The following is a 22,663-nucleotide window of genomic DNA, read 5'->3' as shown; positions in this document are numbered from 1 at the left end:
GTTATTGTTTTCTGCACAAAAGCGATTCTGCGAAGCAATGTGAACAGGCACAGAGAAGGTGCTAGCAGGGAAGTCTCTGCGTGCCTTTCCCCAGTGCTCTGCAAGCTCTCCAGGACAACATAAAATCTGGGGCTCTGTGCTTTCTTTCGTTCTGAACAAGTGTTACTGTTTTCTGCACAAAAGCGATTCTGCGAAGCAATGGGAACACTTCTGCTTCCCAGGCACAGAGAAGGTGCTAGCAGGGAATTCTCTGCCTGCTTTTCCCCAGTGCTCTGCAAGCTCTCCAGGACAACATAAAATCTGGGGCTCTGTGCTTTCTTTCGTTCTGAACAAGTGTTACTGTTTTCTGCACAAAAGCGATTCTGCGAAGCAATGGGAACACTTCTGCTTCCCAGGCACAGAGAAGGTGCTAGCAGAGAATTCTCTGCCTGCTTTTCCCCAGTGCTCTGCAAGCTCTCCAGGACAACATAAAATCTGGGGCTCTGTGCTTTCTTTCGTTCTGAACAAGTGTTACTGTTTTCTGCACAAAAGCGATTCTGCGAAGCAATGGGAACACTTCTGTTTCCCAGGCACAGAGAAGGTGCTAGCAAGGAATTCTCTGCCTGCCTTTCCCCAGTACTCTGCAAGCTCTCCAGGACAACATAAAATCTGGGGCTCTGTGCTTTCTTTCGTTCTGAACAAGTGTTACTGTTTTCTGCACAAAAGCGATTCTGCGAAGCAATGGGAACACTTCTGTTTCCCAGGCACAGAGAAGGTGCTAGCAGGGAATTCTCTGCCTGCTTTTCCCCAGTGCTCTGCAAGCTCTCCAGGACAACATAAAATCTGGGGCTCTGTGCTTTCTTTCGTTCTGAACAAGTGTTACTGTTTTCTGCACAAAAGCGATTCTGCGAAGCAATGTGAAGACTTCTGTTTCCCAGGCACAGAGAAGGTGCTAGCAGGGAATTCTCTGCCTGCCTTTCCCCAGTGCTCTGCAAGCTCTCCAGGACAACATAAAATCTGGGGCTCTGTGCTTTCTTTCGTTCTGAACAAGTATTACTGTTTTCTGCACAAAAGCGATTCTGCGAAGCAATGGGAACACTTCTGCTTCCCAGGCACAGAGAAGGTGCTAGCAGGGAATTCTCTGCCTGCTTTTCCCCAGTGCTCTGCAAGCTCTCCAGGACAACATAAAATCTGGGGCTCTGTGCTTTCTTTCGTTCTGAACAAGTGTTACTGTTTTCTGCACAAAAGCGATTCTGCGAAGCAATGTGAAGACTTCTGCTTCCCAGGCACAGAGAAGGTGCTAGCAGGGAAATCTCTGCCTGCTTTTCCCCAGTGCTCTGCAAGCTCTCCAGGACAACATAAAATCTGGGGCTGTGTGATTTCTTTCCTTCTGAACAAGTGTTATTGTTTTCTGCACAAAAGCGATTCTGCGAAGCAATGTGAACAGGCACAGAGAAGGTGCTAGCAGGGAAGTCTCTGCGTGCCTTTCCCCAGTGCTCTGCAAGCTCTCCAGGACAACATAAAATCTGGGGCTCTGTGCTTTCTTTCGTTCTGAACAAGTGTTACTGTTTTCTGCACGAAAGCGATTCTGCGAAGCAATGTGAACACTTCTGCTTCCCAGGCACAGAGAAGGTGCTAGCAGGGAATTCTCTGCCTGCTTTTCCCCAGTGTTCTGCAAGCTCTCCAGGACAACAGCAAATCTGGGGCTCTGTGCTTTCTTTCGTTCTGAACAAGTGTTACTGTTTTCTGCACAAAAGCGATTCTGCGAAGCAATGTGAACACTTCTGCTTCCCAGGCACAGAGAAGGTGCTAGCAGGGAATTCTCTGCCTGCCTTTCCCCAGTGCTCTGCAAGCTCTCCAGGACAACATAAAATCTGGGGCTCTCTGCTTTCTTTCGTTCTGAACAAGTGTTACTGTTTTCTGCACAAAAGCGATTCTGCGAAGCAATGGGAACACTTCTGTTTCCCAGGCACAGAGAAGGTGCTAGCAGGGAATTCTCTGCCTGCTTTTCCCCAGTGCTCTGCAAGCTCTCCAGGACAACATAAAATCTGGGGCTCTGTGCTTTCTTTCGTTCTGAACAAGTGTTACTGTTTTCTGCACAAAAGCGATTCTGCGAAGCAATGTGAACACTTCTGCTTCCCAGGCACAGAGAAGGTGCTAGCAGGGAATTCTCTGCCTGCTTTTCCCCAGTGCTCTGCAAGCTCTCCAGGACAACATAACATCTGGGGCTCTGTGCTTTCTTTCGTTCTGAACAAGTGTTACTGTTTTCTGCACAAAAGCGATTCTGCGAAGCAATGGGAACACTTCTGTTTCCCAGGCACAGAGAAGGTGCTAGCAGGGAAATCTCTGCCTGCTTTTCCCCAGTGCTCTGCAAGCTCTCCAGGACAACATAAAATCTGGGGCTGTGTGATTTCTTTCCTTCTGAACAAGTGTTATTGTTTTCTGCACAAAAGCGATTCTGCGAAGCAATGTGAACAGGCACAGAGAAGGTGCTAGCAGGGAAGTCTCTGCGTGCCTTTCCCCAGTGCTCTGCAAGCTCTCCAGGACAACATAAAATCTGGGGCTCTGTGCTTTCTTTCGTTCTGAACAAGTGTTACTGTTTTCTGCACGAAAGCGATTCTGCGAAGCAATGTGAACACTTCTGCTTCCCAGGCACAGAGAAGGTCCTAGCAGGGAATTCTCTGCCTGCTTTTCCCCAGTGCTCTGCAAGCTCTCCAGGACAACATAAAATCTGGGGCTCTGTGCTTTCTTTCGTTCTGAACAAGTGTTACTGTTTTCTGCACAAAAGCGATTCTGCGAAGCAATGGGAACACTTCTGCTTCCCAGGCACAGAGAAGGTGCTAGCAGGGAATTCTCTGCCTGCCTTTCCCCAGTGCTCTGCAAGCTCTCCAGGACAACATAAAATCTGGGGCTCTGTGCTTTCTTTCGTTCTGAACAAGTGTTACTGTTTTCTGCACAAAAGCGATTCTGCGAAGCAATGGGAACACTTCTGCTTCCCAGGCACAGAGAACGTGCTAGCAGGGAAATCTCTGCCTGCTTTTCCCCAGTGCTCTGCTAGCTCTCCAGGACAACATAACATCTGGGGCTCTGTGCTTTCTTTCGTTCTGAACAAGTGTTATTGTTTTCTGCACAAAAGCGATTCTGCGAAGCAATGTGAACAGGCACAGAGAAGGTGCTAGCAGGGAAGTCTCTGCGTGCCTTTCCCCAGTGCTCTGCAAGCTCTCCAGGACAACATAAAATCTGGGGCTCTGTGCTTTCTTTCGTTCTGAACAAGTGTTACTGTTTTCTGCACAAAAGCGATTCTGCGAAGCAATGGGAACACTTCTGTTTCCCAGGCACAGAGAAGGTGCTAGCAGGGAATTCTCTGCCTGCTTTTCCCCAGTGCTCTGCAAGCTCTCCAGGACAACATAAAATCTGGGGCTCTGTGCTTTCTTTCGTTCTGAACAAGTGTTACTGTTTTCTGCACAAAAGCGATTCTGCGAAGCAATGGGAACACTTCTGCTTCCCAGGCACAGAGAAGGTGCTAGCAGAGAATTCTCTGCCTGCTTTTCCCCAGTGCTCTGCAAGCTCTCCAGGACAACATAAAATCTGGGGCTCTGTGCTTTCTTTCGTTCTGAACAAGTGTTACTGTTTTCTGCACAAAAGCGATTCTGCGAAGCAATGGGAACACTTCTGCTTCCCAGGCACAGAGAAGGTGCTAGCAAGGAATTCTCTGCCTGCCTTTCCCCAGTACTCTGCAAGCTCTCCAGGACAACATAAAATCTGGGGCTCTGTGCTTTCTTTCGTTCTGAACAAGTGTTACTGTTTTCTGCACAAAAGCGATTCTGCGAAGCAATGGGAACACTTCTGTTTCCCAGGCACAGAGAAGGTGCTAGCAGGGAATTCTCTGCCTGCTTTTCCCCAGTGCTCTGCAAGCTCTCCAGGACAACATAAAATCTGGGGCTCTGTGCTTTCTTTCGTTCTGAACAAGTGTTACTGTTTTCTGCACAAAAGCGATTCTGCGAAGCAATGTGAAGACTTCTGTTTCCCAGGCACAGAGAAGGTGCTAGCAGGGAATTCTCTGCCTGCCTTTCCCCAGTGCTCTGCAAGCTCTCCAGGACAACATAAAATCTGGGGCTCTGTGCTTTCTTTCGTTCTGAACAAGTGTTACTGTTTTCTGCACAAAAGCGATTCTGCGAAGCAATGGGAACACTTCTGCTTCCCAGGCACAGAGAAGGTGCTAGCAGGGAATTCTCTGCCTGCTTTTCCCCAGTGCTCTGCAAGCTCTCCAGGACAACATAAAATCTGGGGCTCTGTGCTTTCTTTCGTTCTGAACAAGTGTTACTGTTTTCTGCACAAAAGCGATTCTGCGAAGCAATGTGAAGACTTCTGCTTCCCAGGCACAGAGAAGGTGCTAGCAGGGAAATCTCTGCCTGCTTTTCCCCAGTGCTCTGCAAGCTCTCCAGGACAACATAAAATCTGGGGCTGTGTGATTTCTTTCCTTCTGAACAAGTGTTATTGTTTTCTGCACAAAAGCGATTCTGCGAAGCAATGTGAACAGGCACAGAGAAGGTGCTAGCAGGGAAGTCTCTGCGTGCCTTTCCCCAGTGCTCTGCAAGCTCTCCAGGACAACATAAAATCTGGGGCTCTGTGCTTTCTTTCGTTCTGAACAAGTGTTACTGTTTTCTGCACAAAAGCGATTCTGCGAAGCAATGGGAACACTTCTGCTTCCCAGGCACAGAGAAGGTGCTAGCAGGGAATTCTCTGCCTGCTTTTCCCCAGTGCTCTGCAAGCTCTCCAGGACAACATAAAATCTGGGGCTCTGTGCTTTCTTTCGTTCTGAACAAGTGTTACTGTTTTCTGCACAAAAGCGATTCTGCGAAGCAATGGGAACACTTCTGCTTCCCAGGCACAGAGAAGGTGCTAGCAGAGAATTCTCTGCCTGCTTTTCCCCAGTGCTCTGCAAGCTCTCCAGGACAACATAAAATCTGGGGCTCTGTGCTTTCTTTCGTTCTGAACAAGTGTTACTGTTTTCTGCACAAAAGCGATTCTGCGAAGCAATGGGAACACTTCTGTTTCCCAGGCACAGAGAAGGTGCTAGCAAGGAATTCTCTGCCTGCCTTTCCCCAGTACTCTGCAAGCTCTCCAGGACAACATAAAATCTGGGGCTCTGTGCTTTCTTTCGTTCTGAACAAGTGTTACTGTTTTCTGCACAAAAGCGATTCTGCGAAGCAATGGGAACACTTCTGTTTCCCAGGCACAGAGAAGGTGCTAGCAGGGAATTCTCTGCCTGCTTTTCCCCAGTGCTCTGCAAGCTCTCCAGGACAACATAAAATCTGGGGCTCTGTGCTTTCTTTCGTTCTGAACAAGTGTTACTGTTTTCTGCACAAAAGCGATTCTGCGAAGCAATGTGAAGACTTCTGTTTCCCAGGCACAGAGAAGGTGCTAGCAGGGAATTCTCTGCCTGCCTTTCCCCAGTGCTCTGCAAGCTCTCCAGGACAACATAAAATCTGGGGCTCTGTGCTTTCTTTCGTTCTGAACAAGTGTTACTGTTTTCTGCACAAAAGCGATTCTGCGAAGCAATGGGAACACTTCTGCTTCCCAGGCACAGAGAAGGTGCTAGCAGGGAATTCTCTGCCTGCTTTTCCCCAGTGCTCTGCAAGCTCTCCAGGACAACATAAAATCTGGGGCTCTGTGCTTTCTTTCGTTCTGAACAAGTGTTACTGTTTTCTGCACAAAAGCGATTCTGCGAAGCAATGTGAAGACTTCTGCTTCCCAGGCACAGAGAAGGTGCTAGCAGGGAAATCTCTGCCTGCTTTTCCCCAGTGCTCTGCAAGCTCTCCAGGACAACATAAAATCTGGGGCTGTGTGATTTCTTTCCTTCTGAACAAGTGTTATTGTTTTCTGCACAAAAGCGATTCTGCGAAGCAATGTGAACAGGCACAGAGAAGGTGCTAGCAGGGAAGTCTCTGCGTGCCTTTCCCCAGTGCTCTGCAAGCTCTCCAGGACAACATAAAATCTGGGGCTCTGTGCTTTCTTTCGTTCTGAACAAGTGTTACTGTTTTCTGCACGAAAGCGATTCTGCGAAGCAATGTGAACACTTCTGCTTCCCAGGCACAGAGAAGGTGCTAGCAGGGAATTCTCTGCCTGCTTTTCCCCAGTGTTCTGCAAGCTCTCCAGGACAACAGCAAATCTGGGGCTCTGTGCTTTCTTTCGTTCTGAACAAGTGTTACTGTTTTCTGCACAAAAGCGATTCTGCGAAGCAATGTGAACACTTCTGCTTCCCAGGCACAGAGAAGGTGCTAGCAGGGAATTCTCTGCCTGCCTTTCCCCAGTGCTCTGCAAGCTCTCCAGGACAACATAAAATCTGGGGCTCTCTGCTTTCTTTCGTTCTGAACAAGTGTTACTGTTTTCTGCACAAAAGCGATTCTGCGAAGCAATGGGAACACTTCTGTTTCCCAGGCACAGAGAAGGTGCTAGCAGGGAATTCTCTGCCTGCTTTTCCCCAGTGCTCTGCAAGCTCTCCAGGACAACATAAAATCTGGGGCTCTGTGCTTTCTTTCGTTCTGAACAAGTGTTACTGTTTTCTGCACAAAAGCGATTCTGCGAAGCAATGTGAACACTTCTGCTTCCCAGGCACAGAGAAGGTGCTAGCAGGGAATTCTCTGCCTGCTTTTCCCCAGTGCTCTGCAAGCTCTCCAGGACAACATAACATCTGGGGCTCTGTGCTTTCTTTCGTTCTGAACAAGTGTTACTGTTTTCTGCACAAAAGCGATTCTGCGAAGCAATGGGAACACTTCTGTTTCCCAGGCACAGAGAAGGTGCTAGCAGGGAAATCTCTGCCTGCTTTTCCCCAGTGCTCTGCAAGCTCTCCAGGACAACATAAAATCTGGGGCTGTGTGATTTCTTTCCTTCTGAACAAGTGTTATTGTTTTCTGCACAAAAGCGATTCTGCGAAGCAATGTGAACAGGCACAGAGAAGGTGCTAGCAGGGAAGTCTCTGCGTGCCTTTCCCCAGTGCTCTGCAAGCTCTCCAGGACAACATAAAATCTGGGGCTCTGTGCTTTCTTTCGTTCTGAACAAGTGTTACTGTTTTCTGCACGAAAGCGATTCTGCGAAGCAATGTGAACACTTCTGCTTCCCAGGCACAGAGAAGGTCCTAGCAGGGAATTCTCTGCCTGCTTTTCCCCAGTGCTCTGCAAGCTCTCCAGGACAACATAAAATCTGGGGCTCTGTGCTTTCTTTCGTTCTGAACAAGTGTTACTGTTTTCTGCACAAAAGCGATTCTGCGAAGCAATGTGAAGACTTCTGCTTCCCAGGCACAGAGAAGGTGCTAGCAGAGAATTCTCTGCCTGCCTTTCCCCAGTGCTCTGCAAGCTCTCCAGGACAACATAAAATCTGGGGCTCTGTGCTTTCTTTCGTTCTGAACAAGTGTTACTGTTTTCTGCACAAAAGCGATTCTGCGAAGCAATGTGAACACTTCTGTTTCCCAGGCACAGAGAAGGTGCTAGCAGAGAATTCTCTGCCTGCCTTTCCCCAGTGCTCTGCAAGCTCTCCAGGACAACATAAAATCTGGGGCTCTGTGCTTTCTTTCGTTCTGAACAAGTGTTACGGTTTTCTGCACAAAAGCGATTCTGCGAAGCAATGGGAACACTTCTGTTTCCCAGGCAAAGAGAAGGTGCTAGCAGGGAATTCTCTGCCTGCTTTTCCCCAGTGCTCTGCAAGCTCTCCAGGACAACATAAAATCTGGGGCTCTGTGCTTTCTTTCGTTCTGAACAAGTGTTACTGTTTTCTGCACAAAAGCGATTCTGCGAAGCAATGTGAAGACTTCTGCTTCCCAGGCACAGAGAAGGTGCTAGCAGGGAAATCTCTGCCTGCTTTTCCCCAGTGCTCTGCAAGCTCTCCAGGACAACATAAAATCTGGGGCTGTGTGATTTCTTTCCTTCTGAACAAGTGTTATTGTTTTCTGCACAAAAGCGATTCTGCGAAGCAATGTGAACAGGCACAGAGAAGGTGCTAGCAGGGAAGTCTCTGTCTGCCTTTCCCCAGTGCTCTGCAAGCTCTCCAGGACAACATAAAATCTGGGGCTCTGTGCTTTTTTTCGTTCTGAACAAGTGTTACTGTTTTCTGCACAAAAGCGATTCTGCGAAGCAATGTGAACACTTCTGTTTCCCAGGCACAGAGAAGGTGCTAGCAGGGAATTCTCTGCCTGCTTTTCCCCAGTGCTCTGCAAGCTCTCCAGGACAACATAAAATCTGGGGCTCTGTGCTTTCTTTCGTTCTGAACAAGTGTTACTGTTTTCTGCACAAAAGCGATTCTGCGAAGCAATGTGAACACTTCTGCTTCCCAGGCACAGAGAAGGTGCTAGCAGGGAATTCTCTGCCTGCCTTTCCCCAGTGCTCTGCAAGCTCTCCAGGACAACATAAAATCTGGGGCTCTGTGCTTTCTTTCGTTCTGAACAAGTGTTACTGTTTTCTGCACAAAAGCGATTCTGCGAAGCAATGTGAACACTTCTGCTTCCCAGGCACAGAGAAGGTGCTAGCAGGGAATTCTCTGCCTGCCTTTCCCCAGTGCTCTGCAAGCTCTCCAGGACAACATAAAATCTGGGGCTCTGTGCTTTCTTTCGTTCTGAACAAGTGTTACTGTTTTCTGCACAAAAGCGATTCTGCGAAGCAATGTGAACACTTCTGCTTCCTAGGCACAGAGAAGGTGCTAGCAGGGAATTCTCTGCCTGCTTTTCCCCAGTGCTCTGCTAGCTCTCCAGGACAACATAAAATCTGGGGCTCTGTGCTTTCTTTCGTTCTGAACAAGTGTTACTGTTTTCTGCACAAAAGCGATTCTGCGAAGCAATGGGAACACTTCTGCTTCCCAGGCACAGAGAAGGTGCTAGCAGGGAATTCTCTGCCTGCCTTTCCCCAGTGCTCTGCAAGCTCTCCAGGACAACATAAAATCTGGGGCTCTGTGCTTTCTTTCGTTCTGAACAAGTGTTACTGTTTTCTGCACAAAAGCGATTCTACAAAGCAATGTGAACAGGCACAGAGAAGGTGCTAGCAGGGAATTCTCTGCCTGCCTTTCCCCAGTGCTCTGCAAGCTCTCCAGGACAACATAAAATCTGGGGCTCTGTGCTTTCTTTCATTCTGAACAAGTGTTACTGTTTTCTGCACAAAAGCGATTCTGCGAAGCAATGTGAAGACTTCTGTTTCCCAGGCACAGAGAAGGTGCTAGCAGAGAATTCTCTGCCTGCCTTTCCCCAGTGCTCTGCAAGCTCTCCAGGACAACATAAAATCTGGGGCTCTGTGCTTTCTTTCGTTCTGAACAAGTGTTACGGTTTTCTGCACAAAAGCGATTCTGCGAAGCAATGGGAACACTTCTGCTTCCCAGGCACAGAGAAGGTGCTAGCAGGGAATTCTCTGCCTGCTTTTCCCCAGTGCTCTGCAAGCTCTCCAGGACAACATAAAATCTGGGGCTCTGTGCTTTCTTTCGTTCTGAACAAGTGTTACTGTTTTCTGCACAAAAGCGATTCTGCGAAGCAATGTGAAGACTTCTGCTTCCCAGGCACAGAGAAGGTGCTAGCAGGGAAATCTCTGCCTGCTTTTCCCCAGTGCTCTGCAAGCTCTCCAGGACAACATAAAATCTGGGGCTGTGTGATTTCTTTCCTTCTGAACAAGTGTTATTGTTTTCTGCACAAAAGCGATTCTGCGAAGCAATGTGAACAGGCACAGAGAAGGTGCTAGCAGGGAAGTCTCTGCGTGCCTTTCCCCAGTGCTCTGCAAGCTCTCCAGGACAACATAAAATCTGGGGCTCTGTGCTTTCTTTCGTTCTGAACAAGTGTTACTGTTTTCTGCACAAAAGCGATTCTGCGAAGCAATGTGAACACTTCTGTTTCCCAGGCACAGAGAAGGTGCTAGCAGGGTATTCTCTGCCTGCTTTTCCCCAGTGCTCTGCAAGCTCTCCAGGACAACATAAAATCTGGGGCTCTGTGCTTTCTTTCGTTCTGAACAAGTGTTACTGTTTTCTGCACAAAAGCGATTCTGCGAAGCAATGTGAACACTTCTGCTTCCCAGGCACAGAGAAGGTGCTAGCAGGGAATTCTCTGCCTGCCTTTCCCCAGTGCTCTGCAAGCTCTCCAGGACAACATAAAATCTGGGGCTCTGTGCTTTCTTTCGTTCTGAACAAGTGTTACTGTTTTCTGCACAAAAGCGATTCTGCGAAGCAATGTGAACACTTCTGCTTCCCAGGCACAGAGAAGGTGCTAGCAGGGAATTCTCTGCCTGCCTTTCCCCAGTGCTCTGCAAGCTCTCCAGGACAACATAAAATCTGGGGCTCTGTGCTTTCTTTCGTTCTGAACAAGTGTTACTGTTTTCTGCACAAAAGCGATTCTGCGAAGCAATGTGAACACTTCTGCTTCCTAGGCACAGAGAAGGTGCTAGCAGGGAATTCTCTGCCTGCTTTTCCCCAGTGCTCTGCTAGCTCTCCAGGACAACATAAAATCTGGGGCTCTGTGCTTTCTTTCGTTCTGAACAAGTGTTACTGTTTTCTGCACAAAAGCGATTCTGCGAAGCAATGTGAACACTTCTGCTTCCCAGGCACAGAGAAGGTGCTAGCAGGGAATTCTCTGCCTGCCTTTCCCCAGTGCTCTGCAAGCTCTCCAGGACAACGTAAAATCTGGGGCTCTGTGCTTTCTTTCGTTCTGAACAAGTGTTACTGTTTTCTGCACAAAAGCGATTCTGCGAAGCAATGTGAACACTTCTGCTTCCCAGGCACAGAGAAGGTGCTAGCAGGGAATTCTCTGCCTGCCTTTCCCCAGTGCTCTGCAAGCTCTCCAGGACAACATAAAATCTGGGGCTCTGTGCTTTCTTTCGTTCTGAACAAGTGTTACTGTTTTCTGCACAAAAGCAATTCTGCGAAGCAATGTGAACACTTCTGCTTCCCAGGCACAGAGAACGTGCTAGCAGGGAATTCTCTGCCTGCTTTTCCCCAGTGCTCTGCAAGCTCTCCAGGACAACATAAAATCTGGGGCTCTGTGCTTTCTTTCGTTCTGAACAAGTGTTACTGTTTTCTGCACAAAAGCGATTCTGCGAAGCAATGTGAACACTTCTGCTTCCCAGGCACAGAGAAGGTGCTAGCAGGGAATTCTCTGCCTGCTTTTCCCCAGTGCTCTGCAAGCTCTCCAGGACAACATAAAATCTGGGGCTCTGTGCTTTCTTTCGTTCTGAACAAGTGTTACTGTTTTCTGCACAAAAGCAATTCTGCGAAGCAATGTGAACACTTCTGCTTCCCAGGCACAGAGAAGGTGCTAGCAGGGAAATCTCTGCCTGCTTTTCCCCAGTGCTCTGCAAGCTCTCCAGGACAACATAAAATCTGGGGCTCTGTGCTTTCTTTCGTTCTGAACAAGTGTTATTGTTTTCTGCACAAAAGCGATTCTGCGAAGCAATGTGAACAGGCACAGAGAAGGTGCTAGCAGGGAATTCTCTGCCTGCCTTTCCCCAGTGCTCTGCAAGCTCTCCAGGACAACATAAAATCTGGGGCTCTGTGCTTTCTTTCGTTCTGAACAAGTGTTACTGTTTTCTGCACAAAAGCGATTCTGCGAAGCAATGTGAAGACTTCTGCTTCCCAGGCACAGAGAAGGTGCTAGCAGAGAATTCTCTGCCTGCTTTTCCCCAGTGCTCTGCAAGCTCTCCAGGACAACATAAAATCTGGGGCTCTGTGCTTTCTTTCGTTCTGAACAAGTGTTACTGTTTTCTGCACAAAAGCGATTCTGCGAAGCAATGGGAACACTTCTGTTTCCCAGGCACAGAGAAGGTGCTAGCAGGGAATTCTCTGCCTGCTTTTCCCCAGTGCTCTGCAAGCTCTCCAGGACAACATAAAATCTGGGGCTCTGTGCTTTCTTTCGTTCTGAACAAGTGTTACTGTTTTCTGCACAAAAGCGATTCTGCGAAGCAATGTGAAGACTTCTGCTTCCCAGGCACAGAGAAGGTGCTAGCAGGGAATTCTCTGCCTGCCTTTCCCCAGTGCTCTGCAAGCTCTCCAGGACAACATAAAATCTGGGGCTCTGTGCTTTCTTTCGTTCTGAACAAGTGTTACTGTTTTCTGCACAAAAGCGATTCTGCGAAGCAATGGGAACACTTCTGCTTCCCAGGCACAGAGAAGGTGCTAGCAGGGAATTCTCTGCCTGCTTTTCCCCAGTGCTCTGCAAGCTCTCCAGGACAACATAAAATCTGGGGCTCTGTGCTTTCTTTCGTTCTGAACAAGTGTTACTGTTTTCTGCACAAAAGCGATTCTGCGAAGCAATGTGAACACTTCTGCTTCCCAGGCACAGAGAACGTGCTAGCAGGGAATTCTCTGCCTGCTTTTCCCCAGTGCTCTGCAAGCTCTCCAGGACAACATAAAATCTGGGGCTCTGTGCTTTCTTTCGTTCTGAACAAGTGTTACTGTTTTCTGCACAAAAGCAATTCTGCGAAGCAATGTGAACACTTCTGCTTCCCAGGCACAGAGAACGTGCTAGCAGGGAATTCTCTGCCTGCTTTTCCCCAGTGCTCTGCAAGCTCTCCAGGACAACATAAAATCTGGGGCTCTGTGCTTTCTTTCGTTCTGAACAAGTGTTACTGTTTTCTGCACAAAAGCGATTCTGCGAAGCAATGTGAACACTTCTGCTTCCCAGGCACAGAGAAGGTGCTAGCAGGGAATTCTCTGCCTGCTTTTCCCCAGTGCTCTGCAAGCTCTCCAGGACAACATAAAATCTGGGGCTCTGTGCTTTCTTTCGTTCTGAACAAGTGTTACTGTTTTCTGCACAAAAGCAATTCTGCGAAGCAATGTGAACACTTCTGCTTCCCAGGCACAGAGAAGGTGCTAGCAGGGAAATCTCTGCCTGCTTTTCCCCAGTGCTCTGCAAGCTCTCCAGGACAACATAAAATCTGGGGCTCTGTGCTTTCTTTCGTTCTGAACAAGTGTTATTGTTTTCTGCACAAAAGCGATTCTGCGAAGCAATGTGAACAGGCACAGAGAAGGTGCTAGCAGGGAATTCTCTGCCTGCCTTTCCCCAGTGCTCTGCAAGCTCTCCAGGACAACATAAAATCTGGGGCTCTGTGCTTTCTTTCGTTCTGAACAAGTGTTACTGTTTTCTGCACAAAAGCGATTCTGCGAAGCAATGTGAAGACTTCTGCTTCCCAGGCACAGAGAAGGTGCTAGCAGAGAATTCTCTGCCTGCTTTTCCCCAGTGCTCTGCAAGCTCTCCAGGACAACATAAAATCTGGGGCTCTGTGCTTTCTTTCGTTCTGAACAAGTGTTACTGTTTTCTGCACAAAAGCGATTCTGCGAAGCAATGGGAACACTTCTGTTTCCCAGGCACAGAGAAGGTGCTAGCAGGGAATTCTCTGCCTGCTTTTCCCCAGTGCTCTGCAAGCTCTCCAGGACAACATAAAATCTGGGGCTCTGTGCTTTCTTTCGTTCTGAACAAGTGTTACTGTTTTCTGCACAAAAGCGATTCTGCGAAGCAATGTGAAGACTTCTGCTTCCCAGGCACAGAGAAGGTGCTAGCAGGGAATTCTCTGCCTGCCTTTCCCCAGTGCTCTGCAAGCTCTCCAGGACAACATAAAATCTGGGGCTCTGTGCTTTCTTTCGTTCTGAACAAGTGTTACTGTTTTCTGCACAAAAGCGATTCTGCGAAGCAATGGGAACACTTCTGCTTCCCAGGCACAGAGAAGGTGCTAGCAGGGAATTCTCTGCCTGCTTTTCCCCAGTGCTCTGCAAGCTCTCCAGGACAACATAAAATCTGGGGCTCTGTGCTTTCTTTCGTTCTGAACAAGTGTTACTGTTTTCTGCACAAAAGCGATTCTGCGAAGCAATGTGAACACTTCTGCTTCCCAGGCGCAGAGAAGGTCCTAGCAGGGAATTCTCTGCCCGCTTTTCCCCAGTGCTCTGCAAGCTCTCCAGGACAACATAAAATCTGGGGCTCTGTGCTTTCTTTCGTTCTGAACAAGTGTTACTGTTTTCTGCACAAAAGCGATTCTGCGAAGCAATGTGAAGACTTCTGCTTCCCAGGCACAGAGAAGGTGCTAGCAGGGAATTCTCTGCCTGCTTTTCCCCAGTGCTCTGCAAGCTCTCCAGGACAACATAAAATCTGGGGCTCTGTGCTTTCCTTCGTTCTGAACAAGTGTTATTGTTTTCTGCACAAAAGCGATTCTGCGAAGCAATGTGAACAGGCACAGAGAAGGTGCTAGCAGGGAAGTCTCTGCGTGCCTTTCCCCAGTGCTCTGCAAGCTCTCCAGGACAACATAAAATCTGGGGCTCTGTGCTTTCTTTCGTTCTGAACAAGTGTTACTGTTTTCTGCACGAAAGCGATTCTGCGAAGCAATGTGAACACTTCTGCTTCCCAGGCACAGAGAAGGTGCTAGCAGGGAATTCTCTGCCTGCTTTTCCCCAATGCTCTGCAAGCTCTCCAGGACAACATAAAATCTGGGGCTCTGTGCTTTCTTTCGTTCTGAACAAGTGTTACTGTTTTCTGCACAAAAGCGATTCTGCGAAGCAATGTGAAGACTTCTGCTTCCCAGGCACAGAGAAGGTGCTAGCAGAGAATTCTCTGCCTGCCTTTCCCCAGTGCTCTGCAAGCTCTCCAGGACAACATAAAATCTGGGGCTCTGTGCTTTCTTTCGTTCTGAACAAGTGTTACTGTTTTCTGCACAAAAGCGATTCTGCGAAGCAATGGGAACACTTCTGCTTCCCAGGCACAGAGAAGGTGCTAGCAGGGAATTCTCTGCCTGCCTTTCCCCAGTGCTCTGCAAGCTCTCCAGGACAACATAAAATCTGGGGCTCTGTGCTTTCTTTCGTTCTGAACAAGTGTTACTGTTTTCTGCACAAAAGCGATTCTGCGAAGCAATGGGAACACTTCTGCTTCCCAGGCACAGAGAACGTGCTAGCAGGGAAATCTCTGCCTGCTTTTCCCCAGTGCTCTGCTAGCTCTCCAGGACAACATAACATCTGGGGCTCTGTGCTTTCTTTCGTTCTGAACAAGTGTTATTGTTTTCTGCACAAAAGCGATTCTGCGAAGCAATGTGAACAGGCACAGAGAAGGTGCTAGCAGGGAAGTCTCTGCGTGCCTTTCCCCAGTGCTCTGCAAGCTCTCCAGGACAACATAAAATCTGGGGCTCTGTGCTTTCTTTCGTTCTGAACAAGTGTTACTGTTTTCTGCACAAAAGCGATTCTGCGAAGCAATGGGAACACTTCTGTTTCCCAGGCACAGAGAAGGTGCTAGCAGGGAATTCTCTGCCTGCTTTTCCCCAGTGCTCTGCAAGCTCTCCAGGACAACATAAAATCTGGGGCTCTGTGCTTTCTTTCGTTCTGAACAAGTGTTACTGTTTTCTGCACAAAAGCGATTCTGCGAAGCAATGGGAACACTTCTGCTTCCCAGGCACAGAGAAGGTGCTAGCAGAGAATTCTCTGCCTGCTTTTCCCCAGTGCTCTGCAAGCTCTCCAGGACAACATAAAATCTGGGGCTCTGTGCTTTCTTTCGTTCTGAACAAGTGTTACTGTTTTCTGCACAAAAGCGATTCTGCGAAGCAATGGGAACACTTCTGCTTCCCAGGCACAGAGAAGGTGCTAGCAAGGAATTCTCTGCCTGCCTTTCCCCAGTACTCTGCAAGCTCTCCAGGACAACATAAAATCTGGGGCTCTGTGCTTTCTTTCGTTCTGAACAAGTGTTACTGTTTTCTGCACAAAAGCGATTCTGCGAAGCAATGGGAACACTTCTGTTTCCCAGGCACAGAGAAGGTGCTAGCAGGGAATTCTCTGCCTGCTTTTCCCCAGTGCTCTGCAAGCTCTCCAGGACAACATAAAATCTGGGGCTCTGTGCTTTCTTTCGTTCTGAACAAGTGTTACTGTTTTCTGCACAAAAGCGATTCTGCGAAGCAATGTGAAGACTTCTGTTTCCCAGGCACAGAGAAGGTGCTAGCAGGGAATTCTCTGCCTGCCTTTCCCCAGTGCTCTGCAAGCTCTCCAGGACAACATAAAATCTGGGGCTCTGTGCTTTCTTTCGTTCTGAACAAGTGTTACTGTTTTCTGCACAAAAGCGATTCTGCGAAGCAATGGGAACACTTCTGCTTCCCAGGCACAGAGAAGGTGCTAGCAGGGAATTCTCTGCCTGCTTTTCCCCAGTGCTCTGCAAGCTCTCCAGGACAACATAAAATCTGGGGCTCTGTGCTTTCTTTCGTTCTGAAGAAGTGTTACTGTTTTCTGCACAAAAGCGATTCTGCGAAGCAATGTGAAGACTTCTGCTTCCCAGGCACAGAGAAGGTGCTAGCAGGGAAATCTCTGCCTGCTTTTCCCCAGTGCTCTGCAAGCTCTCCAGGACAACATAAAATCTGGGGCTGTGTGATTTCTTTCCTTCTGAACAAGTGTTACTGTTTTCTGCACAAAAGCGATTCTGCGAAGCAATGTGAACAGGCACAGAGAAGGTGCTAGCAGGGAAGTCTCTGCGTGCCTTTCCCCAGTGCTCTGCAAGCTCTCCAGGACAACATAAAATCTGGGGCTCTGTGCTTTCTTTCGTTCTGAACAAGTGTTACTGTTTTCTGCACAAAAGCGATTCTGCGAAGCAATGGGAACACTTCTGCTTCCCAGGCACAGAGAAGGTGCTAGCAGGGAATTCTCTGCCTGCTTTTCCCCAGTGCTCTGCAAGCTCTCCAGGACAACATAAAATCTGGGGCTCTGTGCTTTCTTTCGTTCTGAACAAGTGTTACTGTTTTCTGCACAAAAGCGATTCTGCGAAGCAATGGGAACACTTCTGCTTCCCAGGCACAGAGAAGGTGCTAGCAGAGAATTCTCTGCCTGCTTTTCCCCAGTGCTCTGCAAGCTCTCCAGGACAACATAAAATCTGGGGCTCTGTGCTTTCTTTCGTTCTGAACAAGTGTTACTGTTTTCTGCACAAAAGCGATTCTGCGAAGCAATGGGAACACTTCTGTTTCCCAGGCACAGAGAAGGTGCTAGCAAGGAATTCTCTGCCTGCCTTTCCCCAGTACTCTGCAAGCTCTCCAGGACAACATAAAATCTGGGGCTCTGTGCTTTCTTTCGTTCTGAACAAGTGTTACTGTTTTCTGCACAAAAGCGATTCTGCGAAGCAATGGGAACACTTCTGTTTCCCAGGCACAGAGAAGGTGCTAGCAGGGAATTCTCTGCCTGCTTTTCCCCAGTGCTCTGCAAGCTCTCCAGGACAACATAAAATCTGGGGCTCTGTGCTTTCTTTCGTTCTGAACAAGTGTTACTGTTTTCTGCACAAAAGCGATTCTGCGAAGCAATGTGAAGACTTCTGTTTCCCAGGCACAGAGAAGGTGCTAGCAGGGAATTCTCTGCCTGCCTTTCCCCAGTGCTCTGCAAGCTCTCCAGGACAACATAAAATCTGGGGCTCTGTGCTTTCTTTCGTTCTGAACAAGTGTTACTGTTTTCTGCACAAAAGCGATTCTGCGAAGCAATGTGAACAGGCACAGAGAAGGTGCTAGCAGGGAAGTCTCTGCGTGCCTTTCCCCAGTGCTCTGCAAGCTCTCCAGGACAACATAAAATCTGGGGCTCTGTGCTTTCTTTCGTTCTGAACAAGTGTTACTGTTTTCTGCACGAAAGCGATTCTGCGAAGCAATGTGAACACTTCTGCTTCCCAGGCACAGAGAAGGTGCTAGCAGGGAATTCTCTGCCTGCTTTTCCCCAGTGTTCTGCAAGCTCTCCAGGACAACAGCAAATCTGGGGCTCTGTGCTTTCTTTCGTTCTGAACAAGTGTTACTGTTTTCTGCACAAAAGCGATTCTGCGAAGCAATGTGAACACTTCTGCTTCCCAGGCACAGAGAAGGTGCTAACAGGGAATTCTCTGCCTGCCTTTCCCCAGTGCTCTGCAAGCTCTCCAGGACAACATAAAATCTGGGGCTCTGTGCTTTCTTTCGTTCTGAACAAGTGTTACTGTTTTCTGCACAAAAGCGATTCTGCGAAGCAATGTGAACACTTCTGTTTCCCAGGCACAGAGAAGGTGCTAGCAGGGAATTCTCTGCCTGCCTTTCCCCAGTACTCTGCAAGCTCTCCAGGACAACAGAAAATCTGGGGCTCTGTGCTTTCTTTCGTTCTGAACAAGTGTTACTGTTTTCTGCACAAAAGCGATTCTGCGAAGCAATGGGAACACTTCTGTTTCCCAGGCACAGAGAAGGTGCTAGCAGGGAATTCTCTGCCTGCTTTTCCCCAGTGCTCTGCAAGCTCTCCAGGACAACATAAAATCTGGGGCTCTGTGCTTTCTTTCGTTCTGAACAAGTGTTACTGTTTTCTGCACAAAAGCGATTCTGCGAAGCAATGTGAAGACTTCTGTTTCCCAGGCACAGAGAAGGTGCTAGCAGGGAATTCTCTGCCTGCCTTTCCCCAGTGCTCTGCAAGCTCTCCAGGACAACATAAAATCTGGGGCTCTGTGCTTTCTTTCGTTCTGAACAAGTGTTACTGTTTTCTGCACAAAAGCGATTCTGCGAAGCAATGGGAACACTTCTGCTTCCCAGGCACAGAGAAGGTGCTAGCAGGGAATTCTCTGCCTGCTTTTCCCCAGTGCTCTGCAAGCTCTCCAGGACAACATAAAATCTGGGGCTCTGTGCTTTCTTTCGTTCTGAACAAGTGTTACTGTTTTCTGCACAAAAGCGATTCTGCGAAGCAATGTGAAGACTTCTGCTTCCCAGGCACAGAGAAGGTGCTAGCAGGGAAATCTCTGCCTGCTTTTCCCCAGTGCTCTGCAAGCTCTCCAGGACAACATAAAATCTGGGGCTGTGTGATTTCTTTCCTTCTGAACAAGTGTTACTGTTTTCTGCACAAAAGCGATTCTGCGAAGCAATGTGAACAGGCACAGAGAAGGTGCTAGCAGGGAAGTCTCTGCGTGCCTTTCCCCAGTGCTCTGCAAGCTCTCCAGGACAACATAAAATCTGGGGCTCTGTGCTTTCTTTCGTTCTGAACAAGTGTTACTGTTTTCTGCACAAAAGCGATTCTGCGAAGCAATGGGAACACTTCTGCTTCCCAGGCACAGAGAAGGTGCTAGCAGGGAATTCTCTGCCTGCTTTTCCCCAGTGCTCTGCAAGCTCTCCAGGACAACATAAAATCTGGGGCTCTGTGCTTTCTTTCGTTCTGAACAAGTGTTACTGTTTTCTGCACAAAAGCGATTCTGCGAAGCAATGGGAACACTTCTGCTTCCCAGGCACAGAGAAGGTGCTAGCAGAGAATTCTCTGCCTGCTTTTCCCCAGTGCTCTGCAAGCTCTCCAGGACAACATAAAATCTGGGGCTCTGTGCTTTCTTTCGTTCTGAACAAGTGTTACTGTTTTCTGCACAAAAGCGATTCTGCGAAGCAATGGGAACACTTCTGTTTCCCAGGCACAGAGAAGGTGCTAGCAAGGAATTCTCTGCCTGCCTTTCCCCAGTACTCTGCAAGCTCTCCAGGACAACATAAAATCTGGGGCTCTGTGCTTTCTTTCGTTCTGAACAAGTGTTACTGTTTTCTGCACAAAAGCGATTCTGCGAAGCAATGGGAACACTTCTGTTTCCCAGGCACAGAGAAGGTGCTAGCAGGGAATTCTCTGCCTGCTTTTCCCCAGTGCTCTGCAAGCTCTCCAGGACAACATAAAATCTGGGGCTCTGTGCTTTCTTTCGTTCTGAACAAGTGTTACTGTTTTCTGCACAAAAGCGATTCTGCGAAGCAATGTGAAGACTTCTGTTTCCCAGGCACAGAGAAGGTGCTAGCAGGGAATTCTCTGCCTGCCTTTCCCCAGTGCTCTGCAAGCTCTCCAGGACAACATAAAATCTGGGGCTCTGTGCTTTCTTTCGTTCTGAACAAGTGTTACTGTTTTCTGCACAAAAGCGATTCTGCGAAGCAATGTGAAGACTTCTGCTTCCCAGGCACAGAGAAGGTGCTAGCAGGGAAATCTCTGCCTGCTTTTCCCCAGTGCTCTGCAAGCTCTCCAGGACAACATAAAATCTGGGGCTGTGTGATTTCTTTCCTTCTGAACAAGTGTTATTGTTTTCTGCACAAAAGCGATTCTGCGAAGCAATGTGAACAGGCACAGAGAAGGTGCTAGCAGGGAAGTCTCTGCGTGCCTTTCCCCAGTGCTCTGCAAGCTCTCCAGGACAACATAAAATCTGGGGCTCTGTGCTTTCTTTCGTTCTGAACAAGTGTTACTGTTTTCTGCACGAAAGCGATTCTGCGAAGCAATGTGAACACTTCTGCTTCCCAGGCACAGAGAAGGTGCTAGCAGGGAATTCTCTGCCTGCTTTTCCCCAGTGTTCTGCAAGCTCTCCAGGACAACAGCAAATCTGGGGCTCTGTGCTTTCTTTCGTTCTGAACAAGTGTTACTGTTTTCTGCACAAAAGCGATTCTGCGAAGCAATGTGAACACTTCTGCTTCCCAGGCACAGAGAAGGTGCTAACAGGGAATTCTCTGCCTGCCTTTCCCCAGTGCTCTGCAAGCTCTCCAGGACAACATAAAATCTGGGGCTCTGTGCTTTCTTTCGTTCTGAACAAGTGTTACTGTTTTCTGCACAAAAGCGATTCTGCGAAGCAATGTGAACACTTCTGTTTCCCAGGCACAGAGAAGGTGCTAGCAGGGAATTCTCTGCCTGCCTTTCCCCAGTACTCTGCAAGCTCTCCAGGACAACAGAAAATCTGGGGCTCTGTGCTTTCTTTCGTTCTGAACAAGTGTTACTGTTTTCTGCACAAAAGCGATTCTGCGAAACAATGGGAACACTTCTGTTTCCCAGGCACAGAGAAGGTGCTAGCAGGGAATTCTCTGCCTGCTTTTCCCCAGTGCTCTGCAAGCTCTCCAGGACAACATAAAATCTGGGGCTCTGTGCTTTCTTTCGTTCTGAACAAGTGTTACTGTTTTCTGCACAAAAGCGATTCTGCGAAGCAATGTGAACACTTCTGCTTCCCAGGCACAGAGAAGGTGCTAGCAGGGAATTCTCTGCCTACCTTTCCCCAGTGCTCTGCAAGCTCTCCAGGACAACAACAAATCTGGGGCTCTGTGCTTTCTTTCGTTCTGAACAAGTGTTACTGTTTTCTGCACAAAAGCGATTCTGCGAAGCAATGTGAAGAGTTCTGTTTCCCAGGCACAGAGAAGGTGCTAGCAGGGAATTCTCTGCCTGCCTTTCCCCAGTGCTCTGCAAGCTCTCCAGGACAACATAAAATCTGGGGCTCTCTGCTTTCTTTCGTTCTGAACAAGTGTTACTGTTTTCTGCACAAAAGCGATTCTGCGAAGCAATGGGAACACTTCTGTTTCCCAGGCACAGAGAAGGTGCTAGCAGGGAATTCTCTGCCTGCTTTTCCCCAGTGCTCTGCAAGCTCTCCAGGACAACATAAAATCTGGGGCTCTGTGCTTTCTTTCGTTCTGAACAAGTGTTACTGTTTTCTGCACAAAAGCGATTCTGCGAAGCAATGTGAACACTTCTGCTTCCCAGGCACAGAGAAGGTGCTAGCAGGGAATTCTCTGCCTGCTTTTCCCCAGTGCTCTGCAAGCTCTCCAGGACAACATAAAATCTGGGGCTCTGTGCTTTCTTTCGTTCTGAACAAGTGTTACTGTTTTCTGCACAAAAGCGATTCTGCGAAGCAATGGGAACACTTCTGTTTCCCAGGCACAGAGAAGGTGCTAGCAGGGAAATCTCTGCCTGCTTTTCCCCAGTGCTCTGCAAGCTCTCCAGGACAACATAAAATCTGGGGCTGTGTGATTTCTTTCCTTCTGAACAAGTGTTATTGTTTTCTGCACAAAAGCGATTCTGCGAAGCAATGTGAACAGGCACAGAGAAGGTGCTAGCAGGGAAGTCTCTGCGTGCCTTTCCCCAGTGCTCTGCAAGCTCTCCAGGACAACATAAAATCTGGGGCTCTGTGCTTTCTTTCGTTCTGAACAAGTGTTACTGTTTTCTGCACGAAAGCGATTCTGCGAAGCAATGTGAACACTTCTGCTTCCCAGGCACAGAGAAGGTCCTAGCAGGGAATTCTCTGCCTGCTTTTCCCCAGTGCTCTGCAAGCTCTCCAGGACAACATAAAATCTGGGGCTCTGTGCTTTCTTTCGTTCTGAACAAGTGTTACTGTTTTCTGCACAAAAGCGATTCTGCGAAGCAATGTGAAGACTTCTGCTTCCCAGGCACAGAGAAGGTGCTAGCAGAGAATTCTCTGCCTGCCTTTCCCCAGTGCTCTGCAAGCTCTCCAGGACAACATAAAATCTGGGGCTCTGTGCTTTCTTTCGTTCTGAACAAGTGTTACTGTTTTCTGCACAAAAGCGATTCTGCGAAGCAATGTGAACACTTCTGTTTCCCAGGCACAGAGAAGGTGCTAGCAGGGAATTCTCTGCCTGCCTTTCCCCAGTACTCTGCAAGCTCTCCAGGACAACAGAAAATCTGGGGCTCTGTGCTTTCTTTCGTTCTGAACAAGTGTTACTGTTTTCTGCACAAAAGCGATTCTGCGAAGCAATGGGAACACTTCTGTTTCCCAGGCACAGAGAAGGTGCTAGCAGGGAATTCTCTGCCTGCTTTTCCCCAGTGCTCTGCAAGCTCTCCAGGACAACATAAAATCTGGGGCTCTGTGCTTTCTTTCGTTCTGAACAAGTGTTACTGTTTTCTGCACAAAAGCGATTCTGCGAAGCAATGTGAACACTTCTGCTTCCCAGGCACAGAGAAGGTGCTAGCAGGGAATTCTCTGCCTACCTTTCCCCAGTGCTCTGCA

The sequence above is a fragment of the Strix uralensis genome, chromosome 14 (assembly GCF_047716275.1).
Source record: "Strix uralensis isolate ZFMK-TIS-50842 chromosome 14, bStrUra1, whole genome shotgun sequence".
Classification (NCBI taxonomy): Eukaryota; Metazoa; Chordata; class Aves; order Strigiformes; family Strigidae; genus Strix; species Strix uralensis.
This window is presented reverse-complemented; position numbering follows the sequence as displayed.